The following is a 27,453-nucleotide window of genomic DNA, read 5'->3' as shown; positions in this document are numbered from 1 at the left end:
TCTAAACCTTGAGTGGCAACGTAAGAACGGGTTTTCATACAAAAAGTGTACTTGTTGATTCCATCTTTTTCGTATGTGCTCAAAATATATCGGTACTATTTGAACTAGCGCTTTCCTACCCAAAACATGTACACCCACCACATCAAATTTGTACCGTATTTTTAGCATAGCCATAATACCTATCATAGCATTTTCCTACTCAAAATATACATGTTCATCTTATTTGACGCGGACTATACTATAACTATTGCCATACTACTTCAAAGTGCAATTCCTAACCAAAATCATACATATCCATCATATGTTATTCAAACCCTACTATTAATATAGCCATACCACTTGAAAAAGCACTTTCCTACCAAAATCAAACATGCTCATTACATCTGATTGTACTGTACACTTAACATGACCATACTACTTGAAATGGCAAGTACGAAGTCATCACATATAATACGGAGTGATGGCATAAATTGGCTTACTACTGAGACTAGTAGTTTCTACTAAAAAGAAACTATCTGATGTGAATTGAACTCTTCATATGGACATACTACTTGCAGTATCACTTTCCAAATCAAACATATACCCTCTTCACATCTGAAATAGACTGTACTCTGAACATAGCCATACTACTTGAAACAGCATTTTCATCACAAAATTGTACATGCCCATCACAAAAGACGCCAGCAGCACTCCTAATATATATAGCCAAACTTCTTTAAACAGCACTTTCCAACATAAATATATATGCTCATTATATTTGATACATTTGTACCTAAATCATAAATGCTCATCATATCTATTTCGAACCCTATTTATAACATTGTCATACTATGTGAAATAGCACTTTCCCACCGAAAAAATCACATCTGATGTGGACAGTACACACCATATGGCCAAATCACTTGAGATAGCACTTAACTACCAAACACATATGTGATTCTCGCATCAGTTGCCGACTTCTCTCTCAATATAGCCAAAGAACTTGAAATAGCCCTTTCCTACCCCAAAATATTCATAGTCATTACATTTTCTCTGACTTCTACTGCTGACATGGGCAGGTAGCGAAAACAGTACTTTCCTACTAAATTCATACATATTTATACATGTTCTTATATCTGATTTGTATCGTCCTCTTGATATAGCGAACCATACCTAATGTACTCTAAACCTTGAGTGACAACGTAAGAACGGGTTTTCATACAAAAAGTGTACTTGTTGATTCCATCTTTTTCGTATGTGCTCAAAATATATCGGTACTATTTGAACTAGCGCTTTCCTACCCAAAACATTCACACCCATCACATCAAATTTGTACCGTATTTTTAGCATAGCCATAATACCTATCATAGCATTTTCCTACTCAAAATATACATGTTCATCTTATTTGACGCGGACTATACTATAACTATTGCCATACTACTTCAAAGTGCAATTCCTAACCAAAATCATACATATCCATCATATGTTATTCAAACCCTACTATTAATGTAGCCATACCACTTGAAAAAGCACTTTCCTACCAAAATCAAACATGCCCATTACATCTGATTGTACTGTACACTTAACATGACCATACTACTTGAAATGGCAAGTACGAAGTCATCACATATAATACGGAGTGATGGCATAAATTGGCTTACTACTGAGACTAGTAGTTTCTACTAAAAAGAAACTATCTGATGTGAATTGAACTCTTCATATGGACATACTACTTGCAGTATCACTTTCCAAATCAAACATATACCCTCTTCACATCTGAAATAGACTGTACTCTGAACATAGCCATACTACTTGAAACAGCATTTTCATCACAAAATTGTACATGCCCATCACAAAAGACGCCAGCAGCACTCCTAATATATATAGCCAAACTTCTTCAAACAGCACTTTCCAACATAAATATATATGCTCATTATATTTGATACATTTGTACCTAAATCATACATGCTCATCATATCTATTTCGAACCCTATTGATAACATTGTCATACTATGTGAAATAGCACTTTCCCACCGAAAAAATCACATCTGATGTGGACAGTACACACCATATGGCCAAATCACTTGAGATAGCACTTAACTACCAAACACATATGTGATTCTCGCATCAGTTGCCGACTTCTCTCTCAATATAGCCAAAGAACTTGAAATAGCCCTTTCCTACCCCAAAATATTCATAGTCATTACATTTTCTCTGACTTCTACTGCTGACATGGGCAGGTAGCTAAAATAGTACTTTCCTACTAAATTCATACATATTTATACATGTTCTTATATCTGATTTGTATCGTCCTCTTGATATAGCGAACCATACCTAATGTACTCTAAACCTTGAGTGGCAACGTAAGAACGGGTTTTCATACAAAAAGTGTACTTGTTGATTCCATCTTTTTCGTATGTGCTCAAAATATATCGGTACTATTTGAACTAGCGCTTTCCTACCCAAAACATTCACACCCATCACATCAAATTTGTACCGTATTTTTAGCATAGCCATAATACCTATCATAGCATTTTCCTATTCAAAATATACATGTTCATCTTATTTGACGCGGACTATACTATAACTATTGCCATACTACTTCAAAGTGCAATTCCTAACCAAAATCATACATATCCATCATATGTTATTCAAACCCTACTATTAATGTAGCCATACCACTTGAAAAAGCACTTTCCTACCAAAATCAAACATGCCCATTACATCTGATTGTACTGTACACTTAACATGACCATACTACTTGAAATGGCAAGTACGAAGTCATCACATATAATACGGAGTGATGGCATAAATTGGCTTACTACTGAGACTAGTAGTTTCTACTAAAAAGAAACTATCTGATGTGAATTGAACTCTTCATATGGACATACTACTTGCAGTATCACTTTCCAAATCAAACATATACCCTCTTCACATCTGAAATAGACTGTACTCTGAACATAGCCATACTACTTGAAACAGCATTTTCATCACAAAATTGTACATGCCCATCACAAAAGACACCAGCAGCACTCCTAATATATATAGCCAAACTTCTTCAAACAGCACTTTCCAACATAAATATATATGCTCATTATATTTGATACATTTGTACCTAAATCATACATGTTCATCATATCTATTTCGAACCCTATTTATAACATTGTCATACTATGTGAAATAGCACTTTCCCACCGAAAAAATCACATCTGATGTGGACAGTACACACCATATGGCCAAATCACTTGAGATAGCACTTAACTACCAAACACATATGTGATTCTCGCATCAGTTGCCGACTTCTCTCTCAATATAGCCAAAGAACTTGAAATAGCCCTTTCCTACCCCAAAATATTCATAGTCATTACATTTTCTCTGACTTCTACTGCTGACATGGGCAGGTAGCTAAAATAGTACTTTCCTACTAAATTCATACATATTTATACATGTTCTTATATCTGATTTGTATCGTCCTCTTGATATAGCGAACCATACCTAATGTACTCTAAACCTTGAGTGGCAACGTAAGAACGGGTTTTCATACAAAAAGTGTACTTGTTGATTCCATCTTTTTCGTATGTGCTCAAAATATATCGGTACTATTTGAACTAGCGCTTTCCTACCCAAAACATTCACACCCATCACATCAAATTTGTACCGTATTTTTAGCATAGCCATAATACCTATCATAGCATTTTCCTACTCAAAATATACATGTTCATCTTATTTGACGCGGACTATACTATAACTATTGCCATACTACTTCAAAGTGCAATTCCTAACCAAAATCATACATATCCATCATATGTTATTCAAACCCTACTATTAATGTAGCCATACCACTTGAAAAAGCACTTTCCTACCAAAATCAAACATGCCCATTACATCTGATTGTACTGTACACTTAACATGACCATACTACTTGAAATGGCAAGTACGAAGTCATCACATATAATACGGAGTGATGGCATAAATTGGCTTACTACTGAGACTAGTAGTTTCTACTAAAAAGAAACTATCTGATGTGAATTGAACTCTTCATATGGACATACTACTTGCAGTATCACTTTCCAAATCAAACATATACCCTCTTCACATCTGAAATAGACTGTACTCTGAACATAGCCATACTACTTGAAACAGCATTTTCATCACAAAATTGTACATGCCCATCACAAAAGACGCCAGCAGCACTCCTAATATATATAGCCAAACTTCTTCAAACAGCACTTTTCAACATAAATATATATGCTCATTATATTTGATACATTTGTACCTAAATCATACATGTTCATCATATCTATTTCGAACCCTATTTATAACATTGTCATACTATGTGAAATAGCACTTTCCCACCGAAAAAATCACATCTGATGTGGACAGTACACACCATATGGCCAAATCACTTGAGATAGCACTTAACTACCAAACACATATGTGATTCTCGCATCAGTTGCCGACTTCTCTCTCAATATAGCCAAAGAACTTGAAATAGCCCTTTCCTACCCCAAAATATTCATAGTCATTACATTTTCTCTGACTTCTACTGCTGACATGGGCAGGTAGCTAAAATAGTACTTTCCTACTAAATTCATACATATTCATACATGTTCTTATATCTGATTTGTATCGTCCTCTTGATATAGCGAACCATACCTTATGTACTCTAAACCTTGAGTGGCAACGTAAGAACGGGTTTTCATACAAAAAGTGTACTTGTTGATTCCATCTTTTTCGTATGTGCTCAAAATATATCGGTACTATTTGAACTAGCGCTTTCCTACCCAAAACATTTACACTCACCACATCAAATTTGTACCGTATTTTTAGCATAGCCATAATACCTATCATAGCATTTTCCTACTCAAAATATACATGTTCATCTTATTTGACGCGGACTATACTATAACTATTGCCATACTACTTCAAAGTGCAATTCCTAACCAAAATCATACATATCCATCATATGTTATTCAAACCCTACTATTAATATAGCCATACCACTTGAAAAAGCACTTTCCTACCAAAATCAAACATGCTCATTACATCTGATTGTACTGTACACTTAACATGACCATACTACTTGAAATGGCAAGTACGAAGTCATCACATATAATACGGAATGTTGGCATAATTTGGCTTACTACTGAGACTAGTAATTTCTTCTGAAAAGAAACCATCTGATGTGAATTGTACTCTTCATATGGCCGTACTATTTGCAGTATCACTTTCCAAATCAAACATATACCCTCTTCACATCTGATATAGACTGTACTCTGAACATAGCGATACTACTTGAAACAGCCTTTTCATCACAAAATTGTACATGCCCATCACAAAAGACGCCAGCAGCACTCCTATTATATATATATATGCCCATTATATTTGATACATTTGTACCTAAATCATACATGCTCATCACATCTATTTCGAACACTATTGATAACATTGTCATACTATGTGAAATAGCACTTTCCCACCGAAAACATCACATCTAATGTGTACAGTTTCCTTTACCTAGCTGGGGAGGGGACATTTTGTATACTGGTACATCCATAGATAGTATTCATGACATAATATTTTACAGTGAACAATATTTAATTCTTTTTTTTCTCTAGGGCGTTTTGCTCTCTCTGAGGTGTGTTGACTACTCAAATATTGTGTTATTGTATTAATTTGAAATGTACATTATGCTTATGTACTTAATCTTTTTCAATGTAGAAAACTGGGATAGGGAATGGTGTGATGTGTAATAAAAATGTTGAGGTATAGAACTTTGCAAGAGATCTTAAATGGATAAAATTGTGGCCTTTCAATCTATCAATTCAAACATTAATTGATACTCATCTCACTTTGTTTTAAACATATAAAAAGAGATTTGATATAAACATCCATATGTTACCAAAAAGATAAAAATGGACCAACAGTGTTGCTTCTTATTGACTTTAAGATCACATTATGATTTACTTTAATGATAATAGCTGTAAGGCTAATCATATTTGCATAATTAAGAGCGTCCTGATTATATTGCTAGCTGCCTTGAGAACGTCGAACGATTTCTGTTAAAGCGCTTTTAAGTGGCTTTTTGACCAATTAAATTTTATTTGTTAAATCATTTTATACAGTACCTTATGATGGACAATTAATTTTGATTCACCTTTACCTAGAATGATAGGAAAGTTTTGATATAATCATAATAAAAGCAAGGAAATATCCGATATTTACGAGTGCATTTATGCACTCTTGATTTGTTGATTGTTCACAATAATAATTCTAAATGTTGGAAATAGACTATAAATATGGGCTGGATTATTTTGGTTTTGCAACTGGCACACCTCGTGAGCTGACGAGACTTTATTGATGTTATTTTTATAAACTATAATGTAGAAAATGGATTTAGAATGTTATGAATCTGAATTAGATAACCCTGTATGCACCAACTTTAAATCCTTTGAATTTCAAACGGTTCAGTACAATGTCAACGAAATATCGCATCTGTCGGAAGAAAAGTGTTGACAACTTTGTTTGCCACAGAGGGCAGGTATCGTCCAAAAGAAAACTATTTTCAAATTATTCAAACAGACATTAAACCGTACGTACGTAATTGACAATCGAATGGATGATTGAATTATGTGGAGAAGAAGAATCAACGGATAATGTAGCACTTCTAGCAGTGAATTATATTGATAGGTACATGTCATTGATAGATATTAATCGGACACAACTGCAACTTTTGGGGGCTGTTGGATTACTTGTTGCATCAAAACTAGGGAAAACAGATCCAATAAAACCACAAAAACTTATTTCATGTGCAGGAAATTATTTCACCCTGAAAGACATGTATGCAATGGAATCATCAGTTTTGAGAACACTGAACTGAGGATTGTTATCCGTTACACCTACTGATTTTCTGATCATTTTTTGAATTTAATGACAATTGCAGTTAATTTGCGAGACAAGACATGCTCAAAAATTCATTTACGTATGCAATTTACTGAAATAGGATTTATTATGCACAAACCATCAGTGATAGCCGCAGCAAGTGTTGCAGAAGCAATTAATGGGCTTAAGAAAAAATTCTATTCCGTTGACGAATTGTTGTAGACTTTACGTGACGTAGGGGGTATAGATGGTGATTGCTTGTAATTATGCCAGGAGCAAATTAAACGTATATTATCAATTAATTTACAGGAATAACATTCGACTTGCCATCAAAATTCTATGAAAAGCTCTAATTTCCTGAGCTACACTTCGAAATCGATGGTAAAGGAAAATTATTGACCAAACTTTACCACAAATGTGATTACTTTTCATTCAGAATTGTCAACTTTCCTTTCATCTGTGGCAACATCCCTTCGGCTCCTGCGTATGGAGTGTTCATATCACAACTCATACGCTATGCCAGAGCTTGCCGAAACTACGCAGACTTTTTGTATCGCCCTAAAAGTCTGACAAATAGGCTTCTGGAACAGGGTTATATTGCTACAAGATTGAAGTCATCACTACAGAAGTTTTATGGTCGTCATCATGAACTCGTGGATTGTTATGATGTATCCATCAGCACCATGAAAACTGAGTTATTCAACGGGTCATGGTTTGCCTTTCCTCGTTTGTCTACCCCAGACTTGACTTTTTATGAGCAAGTCGGTGGGTGTTTCTAGACAAGCAGGGGCCGCTTACCCTATCGGTGCACCTGGTCCATGCTCCCATGTCTCCTATTCGTCGGAATATCCCAAAACTTGAGTTTTATCACATTAATTCTCTAAAATCTTCGTTTAGGAGAAAAAAATCTGCACATCCGGTCCTTAGACGTTGCCAATATCGCGTTTACATGGTTGATTGTATGGCAAAAATAATGACCGGTAAAAATATTTAGTTTGTATTTTTTTTCTCCAAAATGCATGTCTCCCTCCTAACAAGTTGGGGAGTAATTGTAGGTATTAGGCATTTCAATAAAAAAAGGAGGCGTCATTAATATATAATTAATGTACAGAAAAGAAGACATTTGAAATATTTAGTGTATCTCAATTTAACCATTTAATTGATGATACAAACTTGAATGAAAATAATGTGCGTCAGTTAAAACAAAATCTCCTATATAATTGAGTTAGTCGAAGTTTGGGTTTTCAAATACTTGATACATAAAGTAGAAAATACATAATTCTAAATATTTGCTTTCAATCGTGTGACTCGAACATCCACGTTAATTGATAAAAACAAATCTATTCATGGATAGGATACACAAGGATGTGGTTCATATTTTGTAAAATGTCCTTAGATTTTTTTGAACAAGCGTACAAACAAGACGGGGTTTAGATTGTTAAGCGCCTTTTATCTATCTGACCCATGTAAATAAATATGCCATAAAACGACTATGAAGAACAAAACTATTTCAGAGTTGTAGGCGTAACTATTTAATTCTATAATGAAGTGACATGTCACCACATGGATAAAATCTCATAGACATGAAAGATTGCGGTCTGCATTATATCACGCCTTGTGAATAGAGGTAAAATGTTTTTAAACAAATGTTTGTTCACAATTATTGAATGACGTCGTTTTGTCATTAATTGCATCGCAAATCCAATGAGATAAAATTTGTTTTTGCTGTCTTACTACATTAGTTATATCGATAAAATGCCCTCTATATCTAGCGAAAAATGCCATATTTCAAAGTGACTTTTTAAGATGAACATTTACGCATTTCAGACTGAAATATGTCATAACTGTATGGTCGTCAAAAATAGATTCACAATAGAAAGAATAAATTGTTTCGTACGAGTATGTAAAATCGAAGGATGTATGAGTTACAAATCACCTTATTTTCGATCGAAAAAAAAACTGTCAATAAGGGTTGATAATAATTGATTAAAACTTAATATATGAATAATATTTCAGTCAAATTATTATTGCCATTACATGAGTTCGGACATTTAATTAAATGAATTACATATATTTTGCAATTGTAATTAATCGAATTACAATTTAAATTTAACGTCATGAATGCCAAGTATAAGTAAAAAAAAATCTCCTGTACATTGAACCAAACATAAAGACCTTTTAACAATGTACATCGCACAAAAAAAAAAATGATTGATTACTTGTACAATTAAAGCACTATCTGTGTATTACAATTCTAACATCGTTGCTGAATTAATTAATCAATTCAATCACTATTGAATGTTATCATTTTTCGAAACGGTCACTGAGGTGCTTTATTCAGCCTAAATTTATATTTTGGTCTTATTTTGAAAATCATTTGTAAATAGAAACACTTACTCAGCACGAAAATCACTGTCTGTTTTTTTTTTTAAATCAAATTTCATATAAGTAAATTTTTGAAAGAGAATTTAGAAAAACGAAATCAGATCAAAATTTTCAAAAAGTTCATCTTGGGGGCCGATGCCTAAATGACCCATTTTAGGTTAGAATTTGATTTTGAAAAATATAATTTTTTTCAACAAAAATCCCTGTCTTGTGTTGTTGAATACAAATTATGAAATTTATATTATATATTTGTCTTCCATAAACAGAATTCTTTTTGTTTGCAGAGTCGAGGAAAATGACACTGTTTATTTGGAACATTTGTTGAAAAAAAAAAGAATTGAAAATGAAGAAACTGAAGCAACTGGGATAGCTATCTACTTCATTTTATGCTAAAAAAAACAGGTAAATTGAAGTACAATGTTGAATAGATAGGACAAATGGCTAATAGAAACTTATATTTATATCCTAAAAAAAAAGAAGAATACTTATTGTTTTATATAAAGGCCTGATTTAAAATATACTGTAAAATTATGTTTCTAGCACATTTCTAGGAAAGGTTTCCCTAAAGTCCTGAGCGAAATCTAGAGAATATTTGCATAATGGCGTTGCTTTCTAATATTCACTAAAACATAAGTTCTTGTATACCCTAATAGGGCTGCTTTTTTCTATATAGCATTTCTTCTTATCAAACAATCAATAATGTACTTTAGCATCGTCAGATCATAATTCGAATTTCACATTACATACAAATGTCAGTTAATGTAAACAGGGATATTATAAATGTCTCTACGAAGCGTGATATCTTTTTCACGACACATTCTACATAACATGTCCTGACAATTATGTATTCACAAAACTCAGATTCGTCAAAATGAATATCAATCCATTTTTTTTCTGGTACAATTTAAAACCATTAAAATACATACACGCAATTTTAAATATTCTGATTTTGTCCCCAATGCACAGGTTTGAGAGATATGGATTTCATATATATATATGTGTATATCGTCAAAGATCAATTGTGAATAAGTGTGACACTGTTTGTTTCATATTTTATTTTATGTTAGGATGCACGATGATCATAGGATTTGTTTGTGTGCCGTCCTCTCAATGACTGGAAAATGTCCTTCCCGATCTTTAATATAATGGATTAAACGACAAAGATAGTTGTATCGTATAGACAGATAATGATAGAAATTCTCCATTTACATTATTCCACAAGACAGCAGAAAGATGGCACACATTGCACCAGTTGTGAACAACACACGGATTTTGCCTAGGTATAAACGAAAGTTTTCTGTTCAATAATCATATTGATTATTTGAGATATACATTTGGTTTTGTTTGTTACCAATTTAATTCTGATCACAAAGAATACTTCAGTTTTGGAAAAAAACAATAATGAACTCTGCAGATTAAAGTATTCAGAAGACATTTTTTCTAATCAACAAAGTAAAAAGATTTTTTTTCATAATGTTGTAAAGAAATCATTGAACATTTTGAACATAATGTAAGTTACCTCTTACCTAGATAGCTGGGAAGGGAAATGCTTCGATATGATTATAATATTGACATTGAAATGTTCAACATCCTAATCTTAATAGCGGGATGCATTTATTAATTAATACCTAATTGTGGGTTCAAAATAGTTTTTTTATAAGCCATCAAGAAGGCTTTGTTTGTTAACTTACTTCATATTGTTTTATTAGAGACATTACTGTTCAATGATATTGAAGTTTGCTTTAAATAATAAGGGTTAGTTTGTTTATTGAACAAAGGTTAAAGTGTATACCTTTTTTCACTAAACCTACATAGCCATTTTTTAATTAAGGTATGCATTGCTTTTAAGTATAACTTCTTTTCTGACGGTGGAATCATAGCTAAAATATAGTCAAGCACTGACTCTTCCGACATGAAATAGCATGAAATGCCTACTATAGCAAAAAAATCGTCTAATTTGCGACACACATTATTCTTAATACAATCGAACATATATTGGAATGAAGGAAGGCTCAAATTATTGGCATATACAATATTTTCCTCCCGTCGAAACAGCATTTTAATAAACTTAGATTTGGACCACAATTCTTCAAATATCTTGCAGGTGGATGATAATTCAATTTAACTGTCTTCAGAGAGGTGTTTTCTTGTATACTCCATTGATGAAGTGCTGTATTCTCTAGTCCAAAATCAATATATTCGTTGATGCCGAAATCCTGTACACCTTGTACATGTACAAAATGGCTGAGAGTAAGCTACATACCAGTTCTGAAATCTTGCAGCCCGAATATAAGCGTTTTCCATTTATGATAGCTTTTATCAATTTTTTCAATAATTAAAAATTCTGGAATCTTACATTTAATGTTTAATCGAACTTATTGAACATTTTGGACATATTGTAATTTTATAAGTTATCTCCTACATAGAAAGCTGGGAAGAGAAATAATTCGGTAGAAGCATATTATAGACATTAATATGTCCAAAATCATCGTCATAACTGCGAGATGCATTTATGTAATTCAACCTCGTTGTGGTATCATAAAATCTTTTTTTTTTGGTCTTAATTGTACATTCAGCCACATCGATTTGTTATTTCAAATGTTGATAGAGTACAGAAAATTCTTCCCATTTTATTGTATATGAATGAATGGAGAATATGGATGGGGAGTGGATATTGTGCATATTGAACGGAAAAGAAGGAATACTTAAAAAAAAATGTATACCTTAATTATAAATGGCTATGTAGATTTAGCGAAAAAAAGTATAAAGAATGTAGAATACCAGCGTTTTTTATTGACAAATTTGATAGAAGCTATTATAATTAGAACATTTTTTTTTAAATAATAATAATCGAGCTACAGGATTTCACAATAGGTATGTAGCTTACCGTCAGCCATTTTGTAAATGTACAAAGTGTACAGAATTTCAGTAATTGTATGCGTACATTGGAAATCTATCGATTTGTGATTTCAAATATTGAAAGAATACAGAAAATTTCCCATTTAATGGCATATGGATGAATGGAGAATGCGGATTGGGGATGGGTATTTATATAGGGGGGTGGAGAATTTGAATGGAAAGGAAGAGAAATTGAACGGGAAAGTATTCATTAATATGAAATTACAAATGATAATTTAAATGTTGAAAAATAAAATAACTGATAAGAAATATGCAATTGGGATTTCATGAGGGTGGGGGGTTTCTATGGGGGCGGGGGGTTTCTATGGGGGCGGGGTGGGTTTAAGGACAATTGGGAATGGGAAGATTGTAAATGGTGTAAATGACAAGTTTATACCATTCAAGAGCTGGATGGTCTTTGTTTGCTTAATGGCTCTTTTTTAGATTGAGTTAATATATCAATAACTACAAATATATTTCAAAGAGACGGGTAGGAGTATTTTGTTTTATTTTATTGCAAAGTTTGCAATCTGTGTTTTTAATACATTAATCTCAAACTAACATCAACTTTATCAAAGGAAATAAAGAACGATAACTCTTCATGTACCTTATCTCAAAATGGAAATAAAAATCTTAGGTTGGCTGTGTAATCTGTAACTGATTCTTAATAGACCAGTTCCAATTTCAACACAAATCTAGCTAGCTTAGTGAGTGATTTATAGAGCTCTCTTGGTAGAAATCTGTTTTACATTATACCAATTTGTCCTACTTAACTAATAATTGGAGTATCATATACTTTTACTTAAAAAAAACAAAAAGACTTTTAATTTTAAACTTGTTATAAAAACAAAAGTAAAGTGATTGCACTTAAAATTAAAATTGGCTAGGCAAATAAGTCTTGCTATAATAAACTATTAATATGTCTTGCATAGTTTACCAAGGTAACAAATCGAAACAGTACTGAGTAATAACAGCTGGCTGTTGAAATGAAGCCCATCTGCACAAAACTTCTCCTGTTGTGCCTCCTTTGTCTTAAAGCTTGAAAAGTGCCAAAATGCTCCATTTACTTGATAATTTGAAAACTTTTAAAATATAAGTTTATCGCTTGTCTACAACAATTAAATTGCAGAAAGAGTATTTGTACTTCTGAAAAGCTGGATCCTGTTTAATACTTGGAATATTGCCATATGGTTAACCTAATGCGTTAATAAGAAATTACTATCAGTAATCCCTTTTACAAGGTCATGAACCTACAGCTTACATAGAACATTAGAGCTAATCTGAGAAAAAAATCTATTTGTTTTGTTTTCCTTAAGGATATTCACTGCTGTGTTTAAAGATTATAAGGATTTTAGAGGGTTGTAAAATCTGTTAAGATCTTTTTATGCTAGAATGTAGAAAAAAAATGATGGGTCAGTGTGCTTCTTTTTGAAACATAAGCCTTGGAAAATTTCACATGATTTTCCATAGGTTTTGTCTTAAAAGGCTTTATACGCAGAAGAAATAACAAGAATTTCATAAAAAAATGTCGAAATATTATGTTAAGATGTGTTTAATCAAATTATGAAAATAAAAGTGGGGATCACTAAGTAAAAAATATCAATGCAATGAAATGGGTAGAGGAGTACAACAATCTGACATAAAAATGACTGGACATGAGCAGTGAACATCTTTATAATGCTATGTCATGTCATATGATGTGTTAATTCATAATTTATTATATTGTTTTCTTAGTATTATGATTCAATGTAGGTACTTATCTCCAAGTGCAATTGATTTTTATACACCGTATATTAATAAAAACAAATATTATTGAAGAATCCTTTATTGCTCTAACTTGCTTGTAACTTGTATTTTTTTTTACTCTTTAAGTTATACAACTTAACTTATAAAGAGTAATCAAGGGAACCAAGGTTATAGCGGTAATCAAAAGAACGTAATCCAGGGACAAAGACCAGACATGGAAAACAGACATACACAACAAAGAATATAAAGTAACTAAAATCATACATACAAAGTAACAAAAGTAAATGAGCAACTCGGAAGAAAATGATTATATTCTGTACCATAAAGACTTATAGTTCATACGTATTTTGTTATGGTCTTCTAACTTGTTATATTTAATATATTCTATTTTGTCAGGTTACTTATGTAAGAATATTTTGAGTGATTATCAACATTTGACTCTTGTAGTTCAATCCATCATATTTTTTAAGTTAGTAAGATTTATGTCATTAGATCTGGATGTTGGAAATATTGATAAATGGTATACATATTAGTTTTACTGGCTTTCATATACAACTTGGCACTCCTTACTGTGTTAAAATATCATATTATACCAAAGTGATTGAGATGAACATCATCAAAACATTAAAATCTGTTGATTGTCATAAACACTTTTGATACCTTGAGATCTGTATATTCTTGTTTTTCCTTTTGTATTTATCTGTATGTACATGTACTTAATTTACTCAAAATGAACATGCGTTGAAAGCTAAATGAATCTGCTATAATACGACATAAATTTTATTGTTACATTTATTCATTAATATATATTTATATGAAATCAAAATTGTTAACAAAAATTGCTTCCTTCTGTTTATGTTGACTTGCAAACGAAAAACTTGAATATCGTTTGATTTGGATTTCAACTTTTGTAAAGACTGCTGACATAATTGAATTGTACTATGCAGGAGACTTTCAGAAATGTTATTCTATACATGCAATGTCATGTTGACGTGTGCATTGACTATAGGTGTTGTCCCACTTGATATATTCAGCGGCACTACCGCGATCTCACCCGACGATGTATTGCCTGGTCAAAGGCCATGTGAGCTATTGCCATCAATTGGCGTCCGTCGCCGTCGTCCGTCGTCGTGGTCGTTAACAATTTTTTAAAAAAATCTTCTCCTTTCTCAGAAACTACTTAGCGGAATTATATGAAACTGCACAGATGTTCCTTTGGGCATCTTTCACAAAAGTTCTGTTTAGATTGTTGATCCGTCAAACAACATGGCCGCCGGTAATGAAAATAGAACATAGGGGTTAGACTATATATTGCATATATATTTTCATTTTAATCTGTCAAGCCATTTAGGAGTTATTGCACTTTTTTCGACGTTTTTTCTTTCATTTTTTTTAATGTTATTTCTTTAAAAAAATTTCTCTCTTACCCTACTTGATCGATTGGAATCAAACTTAGTATTGATGTTCCTTGGGGTATCTTGCACAAAAGTTCTGTTTAGATTTTTGATCCGTCAAAAAACTTTGTCACCGTTACTAAAAATAGAACAGGGGTCAAGCTGTAGTTTTTCAATATATCTCAAAACCCATTAGCCAAATTATAACCGGGTAAAACTGTTCAGCATGATGAGATCTACCTGTGGTCCTTTCGTTATTTTCATCTGTTAAGCCTTGTATTGATCCTTATGATCAGTTCCATCAAAGTCATCGTAGGCCAAAATTATTAGTAAACCTCGTGATAAATGTATTGCCATTGAAAGACAAAATTTAACCAGGAGAGAGATTCAAGCTCCTGGGAGCCTCTTGTTATGTTTGTCATAGAGCTTGAGGTCGACACATTGACATAAACTTCTTTTCTAGTGTTAGAAACATCAGTAGCTGTGGAGTGAACGCCATGTTGATTAGTCTGTGACACAACATTAATGTCCATTGCCTGGTTAGCGTACGATGGCACTGTAGCACCACAATCCGAAAATCCATCTGACTGACTTAATTATAAAATACAAATAGAGGCGAACATGCTTAGGATTCTTTAAGGGGGTTTATCTTAAATCCACTATAAGTAAAACTGCTTGATAGTAAAACTTGATATTGCTTTATCAGATAATATCTCAATAATTGTAAACTACAATTTCTAATATAATTGAAGATTTATAAATGCACGAAGCCGGACTTGTCGCCAAGTTCTGAGAAAGTTTGTGTTCTGTGATTCAGAATCATCTTTTTTTTCAAACCACAAAAAAGATGAAAGGAACAGTTTTTAATTCAATGCAATTGATGTATGTTCTTTTGTGAATTTTGTATTATTTTTTGTTTCTGTTTATGAATGTGCACAAAGCCAGACTTGTCACCAGGTTCTGAGAGATTTTGTACTTGATTTAGGACCATCTTTCTTCAAACCACAAACAAGATGAAATGAACAGTTAATAATTGAATACAATTGATATATGTCCCTTTATGAAATTTATGTTTGTGAATGTGCATGAAGCCTATCTTGTCTCCAAGTTCTGAGAAAGTTTATATCCAGAATTTGTTTGCCCTGGGTTGCGATTTCTAATAAAGTATTTAAGAGAAACCAGTGGAGTAATTTACATGTTAGTTGTTTTATATACATGTATTATATTTGATTTATAACAGAAAAAGTTTCTTTGATGGAATATTGGTTGATATGTATTTTCTTTTGAACATTTTGGATTGCTTTACAAAGAAATAAGTGTTGAAAGATGTTTTGAAATAATAAAAAAGGATATTTGGACTAAACAGAAATTTAATCGTTGTAGTCTTTGATTTACTGCTCAAAGTATATGATATTGGAAAAGTCATGAACTCCAAGAACTCTATATGTAATTATTGTAATATTGTTAATGATTGTGGATAAATGAATTTAATACGTTATTCAGTTTATGATGCAATAAATTGTATTTGATTTTATATTAGTATTGATAACATTACTAAAAGTATTTTTATATACAAAATATACATTCTGCCTACCTATTCTGATGCCATGATTATTATATGAACAGTTTTTTTTTTCTTCAGAAATTCTGAAATTAATGCATTTGTATACATTATTTCAATCACAATGTGTAAAAAAATGTAGAATTGTAATGTAAAATTAGCTGTGATGTAACTTTTTAGCCCGTGTACTACCATCACATACATTATAGTAACTGCTGTGCTTTACAGAACTTGCATTTTTCATTTATTTATTTATTTTTGTAATACATGAACTATTATGTGGTGAATATAATGTAAAGAATATTATAGTACTGTTAAAATTGGGATGTTCATTTATGATTGTTATTGTAAGCAGTACAGTTCAAGTGGAACATGTCATCTTAAGTCCATTCAAGTCTTTTGTAACTGTACATTTCTCCAATCATCTAATGAACACTGTGAAACTTGAGACCTGCTTTACCTAGACGCCATTGTTTCACCGCAATTAAGTTCTGAAACAGCAAATTTCTCTTATTGTCGAAGAAACTATTATGCAACAAGTAATTAGTCAAACGACGAGTAAATTGTCATGCTTTCAAGATGGAGTAATTCATAATTTAAACTAAAACAAGTTTTCCGTGAAAAAACTAAGTTCATTTTGGTTGTAGCGCTACTGCAACATTTTTTATGAAGTATTGTTACTGATGAAAATAAGAGTTTCATTACTTCTATCAACTTACTAGATATATGGAATTATACTGGTTTTATATTTGATTTGTTATCATAAACTCAGATGTTTTAATGATTTTGAATATTTACATTTTTTTTTCAAAAAGTTATAAAAAAAAAAATCCACAAAGATCAGTTAGCTAATGATCCTACTTGCCATCTCCCTTTCATATAGAGAATAATATTCTAGTCTTATTATCTTCATATGTTTTACCAACTTTCCCATTATTTGACAGTTGACTCTTACAAGAAGAATGAAAATATTCAAATTGTTTTGTCTTTAGATAAATCTGTGATCAGTTTTGTTCTTTCCAACTGATGAATCGCAGCCTCTCTTTTCTTCGTCTTCTGTTTTACAGAAGTGTACATCTGCACAATAAAAAAGACGCGATCCTAATGTATATGTACTATTTTTTTTACAGTAAGACCAAATGACACTTTTATTTTGTGATATGTTATTTTTAGTCAAAGGGCTTTTCAGTAGCATCCAAATTACCATGTATTCTTAAATCTCATTCAGTGTCATAAAATACTGCACTTCATTTTGAAGGACTCAGTGTCAAGCTCCTGAAATTGGAAATAGGAAAATATAAATTGTTGGAAATGTTAACATCTGCAAATATCTTCCTGTATTTGCATTTATAAATAACAATCACTAGAATTATTGACACCCTGTCATTTTTAACAGATCTGTTGTACATGTACGATAACAATTGCAAATGAAGTTATAAGACTCCAGTTACTGTCACTTATACATGTGGCTCCAACCCAGTAATGTTTCATACTGATATTTGTTAAAACTCCACGTGGAACTGGGTAACTGTAGAATAATATTAACTGATAAGGGGTACCAAAGTCTTCCTTTAGTACTGGTAAAGTGTCCATAGTAATAGTTGTTAAAATAACCAAACGATCTGTATCATTCTTAGTTCAAGTATATCAGGATATCTTAAAAGCTAAATATAGACTTTTATATACAAAATAAATGAGTTACACAATTGTTCAATTTAAATTGTAGTATTATAATGATAATGTTTTATGTCTTAAACTCATATATATTTTGTTCCGTACGATTTCTGACGAAGCCTGACTTGTCTCGAAGTTCTAAGGATAGAACGACTATATTGTAAATCTTTTCTGCAGTCATGTTTAATAGCAGGTCTTATTTCCATAAGCAAATGTTAACTAGTCATGAAAGCATGTGAACATTTTCCTTATGTTGAGTTTATATGGAAATGTTATTTGAAAACCACTTCGGGAATGTAATAAGAGATTACATGTACATGTATTGAAGTATATGCTACTACATGTAATATGGTTTTTGAATTTGTTAACTGTTCACAATGTACTTTCGCCTTCTTCATAATATTCGCACTTCAGTTGATATGTGTATTTTGTTCTTAGAATAAAAAAAATGATCACTCTGATTTATTTAAGCTTATCCTGCTTACGTCGCTTTTATATGAAAATCCACTTAAAGCCCATGTTGTGGTAGTTTACGTGTTATGTATCAGAGATATCAATCGATAGGGGACGAAGTCCGTGTACGGTATATACCACAAATCTAAAATATAACATAAGAAGTACTGAAAGCCTGATTTCAGTCTTACAGGGAGTAATATCCGGTGTAACTTTCCACAATTTATGGATTAAATACTGGCCAAATGACCAAATAGTTCTGAAAGAGAAAAACAAACTGAATGTAGAGTAAGGTAGTTTCATATCTTAACTTACGGAAGGACTCGTTTGTTGTCATCCATACCTTAATTAAAACTTCCTCCTTTTACATCTCGGCCAGTCTAATATATTAAGTCATATAAGTTGATATCTAGTACTCAGACGTGTTGAAATCAATACACCAAATGACATAATATACCTAAACCATATTTAATCAAAAAAATCGAATAGGTCTGCAATAGACATGTTTTCACAAAAAATCTATACATAAAGAAAGGCAAAAGATATTTCACTTACAGTTTTGTAGCGTGGGTTTCTGTATTGTTTTCCTATAAATGACTTGCAATGGAAACAACTAGTATTTTCTGATATAAATATTGATACCAAATGTAGAAATGGTGGGAAATCCTTTTACAAGATAGCATCAGGAACACTAAAATTTAGAATACACAAACGTAAAGAAATAGAAAGTTACACACAGAAGAAATCACTTAAAAAAATAAAGATCTTTATGAAATTGAAATTGATGTGTTGTTTAATCATTCAGTATGTGTTGATAGAAACATGTTTTCTGGACGATAAATTTGTTCTACAATGTACAAGTTTAAAACAAAAGGAAAGCTGGGATAAGTTTTGGTTTGGGTTGTTACTTAACTGTTAGGAATAAGGGACCAAAACAAGCATTTTCAAGACATCCAATCAATAATTTTATTAAAAGTGTATATATTTCTTTGACATTGTACCTCAAGGTGCCATTCAAAAACAATCTACTGGAGTTTGCAGATCGAGCGTCAAATTTACATTACCACGGATTTTACCTAATGGTACATAAATAGTAAAGCCAGGACCCACACACAATTTTCTCACAAAAAAAAAACACAAAAAATCCACATAAAAGACAAAACAAAATAAAAATAAAAACAAAAAAGAAGAAACAAAAGCCCCCTAAAAATAAAATAAAACAAGTTTTAAGTTGTGCTTGAAAGCAAGTCACATACAAGTTCCCTCATGTTCCACACATGATCACAGAATCAAAAAAAATAAATTCAATGTACAATGTCAAGCCTATATACCACGTTTTATAAAATTTAGATGAAATTTACATTATTTTCCAGTGGGGCATATTAATTTAGATGGCGGCCATTTTAAATGGCAGCCATCTACAATAATCCAAAATATGGAACTCGTTCACACTTAGATGGTTTTATATATCCTTCAAATCTGATGAATATATTACAAGTAATTTTTTCCTACATAAAGGAGAAGCATTTGAAAAATCACAAAAATCAACCAAATTGTATAATGGTTATTTAAAGGAAACAGAACGCATCAATTCTCATGAGCATTAATGATTTTGAGTAGGAAAATGATATTTCAAGTACTTAGGCCATATTAAGAAAACGGTCAGCATCTTAAGTTATGGGCGTGCATGATTTTAGCAGGAATAGGTGATTTGAAACAGTTTGGCCATGTTAGGCTAACAATGCTTAGATGATATGATAAACATCCATTTGTGGGTAGATCTCCTTCATACGTGCATGTCAGAGGTACGGTTTGCGTCAGATATGATGATCATATACGTTATTGGTAGGTAAATGTTATTTCGAGTCGAAAGGTCATATCAAAACTAAAGTACGAATCATACGTGATGAGCATGTATGATTTAGGTAGGAAAGTGCTATTTCAAGTAATATTTTCATACTTACGCTTCATATCAAATCATATGTGATGTGCATATACGATTCCAGTAAGAACGTGATGTTTCAAGTACTATGATCATGTTAAGAGTTCTATTAGCATCATATATGATTGGTATGGAAAATTAAGATACGGAAAGGGTATTTCACACAGTATTATTATTTTTGGAATTGAGGGGTGAACAGTACGCATTAATTGTCATGATCATTAATGACTTTGGGTAGGAAAATGATTTTTCAAGTACTTTGGCCATGTTAAAAAACAGTTGGCATTTTAAGTTATGGGCATGTATAATTTTAGCAAGAATAAGTTATTTAAAACCGCTTGGCCATGTTAGGCGTACACTTCCTATATGAGGTGATGGGCATGCATTTTTGGGTAGTTTTTCTGTCAAACGCGCATGTCAGGGGTACGCTTGCCTTCCGATGTGATGGTCATGTACGTTATTGGTAGGAAAATGTTATATCGAGTCGTAAGGTCATATTAAGAATACAGTACGAATCAGATGCAATAGGCAAGTATAATTTAGGTAGGGAAGTGCTATTTGAAGTAGTATGGTAATATTTAGGGTACATATCAAATCTGATGTGAACAGCATGTATGATTCTGTTAAGAATGAGCTATTTGAAGTAGTATGATCATGTTACGAGTTCAGTTCGCATCATATGTGATTGGTATGGAGAATTAAGGTACGAAATTTGTATTTCCCACAGTATTGGTATCTTTGGAATTGTATAATGGCTATTTAAGTGAGAACAGTATGCATCAATTGTGATGAGCATTATTGATTTTGGGTAGGAAAATGATATTTCAAGTATTTTGGCCGTATTAAGAAAACATTTTGCATCTTAAGTTATCGGCTTATATGATTTTAGTAGGAATAAGTTATTTGAAACAGTTTGGCCATGTTAAGCAAACACTTCTTATATGTGATAAGCATGCATTTGTGGGTAGTTTTTCTGTCATACGTGCATGTCAGGGGTACGGTTTACGTCAGATGTGATGATCCTGTACGTTATTGGCAGGAAAATGTTATATCAAGTCGTAAAATCTAATTACAGATAAATTACTAATCAGATGTGATGAGTATGTGTGATTGAAGTAGGAAAGTGCTAGTACAAGTAGTATGGTCATATTTAGGTTACATATCAAATCAGATGTGATAAGTATGTTTGATTCTGCTAAGAATGAGCTATTTCAAGTAGTATGATTATGTTAAGAGTTCAGTTCGCATCATATGTGATTTGAATGGAGAATTAAGGTACGAAAATGGTATTTCACAGAGTATTGTTATCTTTGGAATTGTATAATGGCTATTTAAGTGAGAACAGTATACATCAATTGTCATGAGCATTAATGATTTTGGGTAGGAAAATGATACTTCAAGTACTTTGGCCATATTAAGGAAACGTTCGCATGTTAAGTTATGGGCATATATGATTTTAGCAGGAATAAGTTATTTGAAACAGTTTGGAGATGTCAGGCGTACAATGCTTATATGATGTGATAAGCATGCATTCTTGGGTAGTTTGTCTGTTAAACGGGCATGTTAGGGGTACGGTTTCCCTCCGAAGTGACTATCATGTACGTTATTGACAGTAAAATTTTATTTCGAGTCGTAAGGTCATATTAAGAATACAGTACGAATTAGATATGATGAGCGTGTATGATTTAGGTAGGAAAGTGCTCTTTGAAGTAGTGTGGTCCAATTTAGGATACACATCAAATCAGATTTGATCAGTATGTTTGATTCTGCTAAGAATGAGCTATTTCAAGTAGTATGATTATGTTAAGAGTTCAGTTCGCATCATATGTGATTGATATGGAGAATTAAGGTACGAAATTTGTATTTCCCACAGTATTAGTATCTTTGGAATTGTATAATGGCTATTTAAAGGAGAACTGCACGTATCAATTGTCATGAGCATTAATGATTTTGGGTAGGAAAATGATATTTCAAGTACTTTGGCTATATTAAGGAAACGTTCGCATGTTAAGTTATGGGCATATATGATTTTAGCAGGAATAAGTTTTTCGAAGCAGTTTGGAGATGTCAGGCGTACAATGCTTATATGATGTGGTAAGCATGCATTCTTGGGTAGTTTGTCTGTTAAACGGGCATGTTAGGGGTAAAGTTTCCCTCCGAAGTGACTATCATGTACGTTATTGGCAGTAAAATTCTATTTCGAGTCGTAATGTCATATTAAGAATTCAGTACGAATTAGATATGATGAGCATGTATGATTTAGGTAGGAAAGTGCTATTTGAAGTAGTATGGTCCAATTTAGGATACACATCAAATCAGATTGGATCAGTGTGTTTGATTTTGCTAAGAATGAGCTATTTCAAGTAGTATGATTATGTTAAGAGTTCAGTTCGCATCATATGTGATTGATATGGAGAATTAAGGTACGAAAATTGTATTTCACAGAGTATTGTAATCTTTGGAATTGTATAATGGCTATTTAAAGGAGAACTGCACGTATCAATTGTCATGAGCATTAATGATTTTGGGTAGGAAAATGATATTTCAAGTACTTTGGCTATATTAAGGAAACGTTCGCATGTTAAGTTATGGGCATGTATGATTTTAGCAGGAATAAGTTATTTGAAACAGTTTGGAGATGTCAGGCGTACAATACTTATATGATGTGATAAGCATGCATTTTTGGATAGTTTGTCTGTTAAACGGGCATGGTAGGGGTACGGTTTCCCTCCGAAGTGACTATCATGTACGTTATTGACAGTAAAATTTTATTTCGAGTCGTAAGGTCATGTTAAGAATACAGTACGAATTAGATATTATGAGCATGTATGATTTAGGTAGGAAAGTGCTATTTGAAGTAGTATGGTCCAATATAGGATACATATCAAATCAGATTTGATAAGTATGTTTGATTCTGCTAAGAATGAGCTATTTCAAGTAGAATGATTATGTTAAGAGTTAAGTTCGCATCATATGTGATTGATATGGAGAATTAAGGTACGAAATTTGTATTTCCCACAGTATTGGTATCTTTGGAATTGTATAATGGCTATTAGTGAGAGCAGTATGCATCAATTGTGATGAGCATTATTGATTTTGGGTAGGAAAATGATATTTCAAGCACTTTGGCCGTATTAAGAAAACGTTTGGCATCTTAAGTTATCGGCTTATATGTTTTTCGTAGGAATAAGTTATTTGAAACAGTTTGGCCATGTTAGGCATACATTTCTTATATGTGATAAGCATGCATTTGTCGGTAGTTTTTCTGTCATACGTGCATGTCAGGGGTACGGTTTGCATCAGATGTGATGATCCTGTACGTTATTGGCAGGAAAGTGTTATATGAAGTCGTAAAATCTAATTACAGATAAATTACTAATCAGATGTGATGAGTATGTGTGATTGAAGTAGGAAAGTGCTAGTACAAGTAGTATGGTCATATTTAGGTTACATATCAAATCAGATTTGATAAGTATGTTTGATTCTGCTAAGAATGAGCTATTTCAAGTAGTATGATTATGTTAAGAGTTCAGTTCGCATCATATGTGATTGATATGGAGAATTAAGGTACGAAAATGGTATTTCACAGAGTATTGTTATCTTTGGAATTGTATAATGGCTATTTAAAGGAGAACTGCAGGTATCAATTGTCATGAGCATTAATGATTTTAGGTAGGAAAATGATATTTCATGTACTTTGGCCATATTAAGGAAACGTTCGCATGTTAAGTTATGGGCATATATGATGTTCGCAGGAATAAGTTTTTCGAAGCAGTTTGGAGATATCAGGGGTACAATGCTTATATGATGTGGTAAGCATGCATTCTTGGGTAGTTTGTCTGTTAAACGGGCATGTTAGGGGTACAGTTTCCCTCCGAAGTGACTATCATGTACGTTATTGGCAGTAAAATTCTATTTCGAGTCGTAATGTCATATTAAGAATTCAGTACGAATTAGATATGATGAGCATGTATGATTTAGGTAGGAAAGTGCTATTTGAAGTAGTATGGTCCAATTTAGGATACACATCAAATCAGATTTGATCAGTATGTTTGATTTTGCTAAGAATGAGCTATTTCAAGTAGTATGATTATGTTAAGAGTTCAGTTTGCATCATATGTGATTGATATGGAGAATTAAGGTACGAAAATTGTATTTCACAGAGTATTGTAATCTTTGGAATTGTATAATAGCTATTTAAAGGAGAACTGCACGTATCAATTGTCATGAGCATTAATGATTTTGGGTAGGAAAATGATATTTCAAGTACTTTGGCTATATTAAGGAAACGTTCGCATGTTAAGTTATGGGCATGTATGATTTTAGCAGGAATAAGTTATTTGAAACAGTTTGGAGATGTCAGGCGTACAATGCTTATATGATGTGATAAGCATGCATTTTTGGATAATTTGTCTGTTAAACGGGCATGGTAGGGGTACGGTTTCCCTCCGAAGTGACTATCATGTACGTTATTGACAGTAAAATTTTATTTCGAGTCGTAAGGTCATGTTAAGAATACAGTACGAATTAGATATGATGAGCATGTATGATTTAGGTAGGAAAGTGCTATTTGAAGTAGTATGGTCCAATTTAGGATAGATATCAAATCAGATTTGATAAGTATGTTTGATTCTGCTAAGAATGAGCTATTTCAAGTAGAATGATTATGTTAAGAGTTAAGTTCGCATCATATGTGATTGATATGGAGAATTAAGGTACGAAATTTGTATTTCCCACAGTATTGGTATCTTTGGAATTGTATAATGGCTATTAGTGAGAGCAGTATGCATCAATTGTGATGAGCATTATTGATTTTGGGTAGGAAAATGATATTTCAAGCACTTTGGCCGTATTAAGAAAACGTTTGGCATCTTAAGTTATCGGCTTATATGTTTTTCGTAGGAATAAGTTATTTGAAACAGTTTGGCCATGTTAGGCATACACTTTTTATATGTGATAAGCATGCATTTGTGGGTAGTTTTTCTGTCATACGTGCATGTCAGGGGTACGGTTTGCGTCAGATGTGATGATCCTGTACGTTATTGGCAGGAAAATGTTATATCAAGTCGTAAAATCTAATTACAGATAAATTACTAATCAGATGTGATGAGTATGTGTGATTGAAGTAGGAAAGTGCTAGTACAAGTAGTATGGTCATATTTAGGTTACATATCAAATCAGATTTGATAAGTATGTTTGATTCTGCTAAGAATGAGCTATTTCAAGTAGTATGATTATGTTAAGAGTTCAGTTCGCATCATATGTGATTGATATGGAGAATTAAGGTACGAAAATGGTATTTCACAGAGTATTGTTATCTTTGGAATTGTATAATGGCTATTTAAAGGAGAACTGCACGTATCAATTGTCATGAGCATTAATGATTTTGGGTAGGAAAATGATATTTCAAGTACTTTGGCCATATTAAGGAAACGTTCGCATGTTAAGTTATGGGCATATATGATTTTCGCAGGAATAAGTTTTTCGAAGCAGTTTGGAGACATCAGGCGTACAATGCTTATATGATGTGGTAAGCATGCCTTCTTGGGTAGTTTGTCTGTTAAACGGACATGTTAGGGGTACAGTTTCCCTCCGAAGTGTCTATCATGTACGTTATTGGCAGTAAAATTCTATTTCGAGTCGTAATGTCATATTAAGAATTCAGTACGAATTAGATATGATGAGCATGTATGATTTAGGTAGGAAAGTGCTATTTGAAGTAGTATGGTCCAATTTAGGATACACATCAAATCAGATTTGATCAGTATGTTTGATTTTGCTAAGAATGAGCTATTTCAAGTAGTATGATTATGTTAAGAGTTCAGTTCGCATCATATGTGATTGATATGGAGAATTAAGGTACGAAAATTGTATTTCACAGAGTATTGTAATCTTTGGAATTGTATAATGGCTATTTAAAGGAGAACTGCACGTATCAATTGTCATGAGCATTAATGATTTTGGGTAGGAAAATGATATTTCAAGTACTTTGGCTATATTAAGGAAACGTTCGCATGTTAAGTTATGGGCATGTATGATTTTAGCAGGAATAAGTTATTTGAAACAGTTTGGAGATGTCAGGCGTACAATGCTTATATGATGTGATAAGCATGCATTTTTGGATAGTTTGTCTGTTAAACGGGCATGATAGGGGTACGGTTTCCCTCCGAAGTGACTATCATGTACGTTATTGACAGTAAAATTTTATTTCGAGTCGTAAGGTCATGTTAAGAATACAGTACGAATTAGATATTATGAGCATGTATGATTTAGGTAGGAAAGTGCTATTTGAAGTAGTATGGTCCAATATAGGATACATATCAAATCAGATTTGATCAGTATGTTTGATTCTGCTAAGAATGAGCTATTTCAAGTAGAATGATTATGTTAAGAGTTAAGTTCGCATCATATGTGATTGATATGGAGAATTAAGGTACGAAATTTGTATTTCCCACAGTATTGGTATCTTTGGAATTGTATAATGGCTATTAGTGAGAGCAGTATGCATCAATTGTGATGAGCATTATTGATTTTGGGTA

At 32.5% G+C, this 27,453-nt stretch overlaps 2 long non-coding RNA genes across 37 annotated transcripts in view; one reads left to right on the top strand and one right to left on the bottom strand.

Moving 5' to 3' along the window:
• LOC148606074 (uncharacterized) overlaps positions 1 to 18,980 on the top strand; it is a 42,153-nt gene extending 23,173 nt beyond the window's left edge. For 19 of the 22 annotated variants that reach the window (XR_015915500.1, XR_015915493.1, XR_015915496.1 and 16 more), the window contains 3 exons: positions 9,531 to 9,648; positions 10,314 to 10,526; positions 15,748 to 18,980. This is a non-coding gene — a long non-coding RNA (uncharacterized LOC148606074). Of the gene's footprint in view, positions 1 to 8,375; positions 8,489 to 9,530; positions 9,649 to 10,313; positions 10,527 to 15,747 lie in introns of all 22 variants that reach the window. The other 3 variants (XR_015915507.1, XR_015915488.1, XR_015915505.1) reach the window with 1 other exon arrangement.
• The window catches only part of LOC148606073 (uncharacterized), a 52,786-nt gene continuing 42,262 nt past the window's right edge, over positions 16,930 to 27,453 (bottom strand). For 13 of the 15 annotated variants that reach the window (XR_015915522.1, XR_015915533.1, XR_015915535.1 and 10 more), the window contains 2 exons: positions 19,528 to 19,663; positions 18,024 to 18,120 (listed from right to left, as the gene is read on the bottom strand). This is a non-coding gene — a long non-coding RNA (uncharacterized LOC148606073). Of the gene's footprint in view, positions 17,337 to 18,023; positions 18,121 to 19,102; positions 19,118 to 19,527; positions 19,664 to 27,453 lie in introns of those variants that run through there. The other 2 variants (XR_015915520.1, XR_015915521.1) reach the window with 2 other exon arrangements.

This window comes from Perna viridis, chromosome 9, assembly GCF_037379345.1.
Source record: "Perna viridis isolate PV_CMFRI_1.1 ecotype Kerala chromosome 9, ASM3737934v1, whole genome shotgun sequence".
Lineage (NCBI taxonomy): Eukaryota > Metazoa > Mollusca > Bivalvia > Mytilida > Mytilidae > Perna > Perna viridis.
Note: the sequence above shows the minus strand (reverse complement) of the source record. Positions and strands in the feature narration are given on the sequence as shown.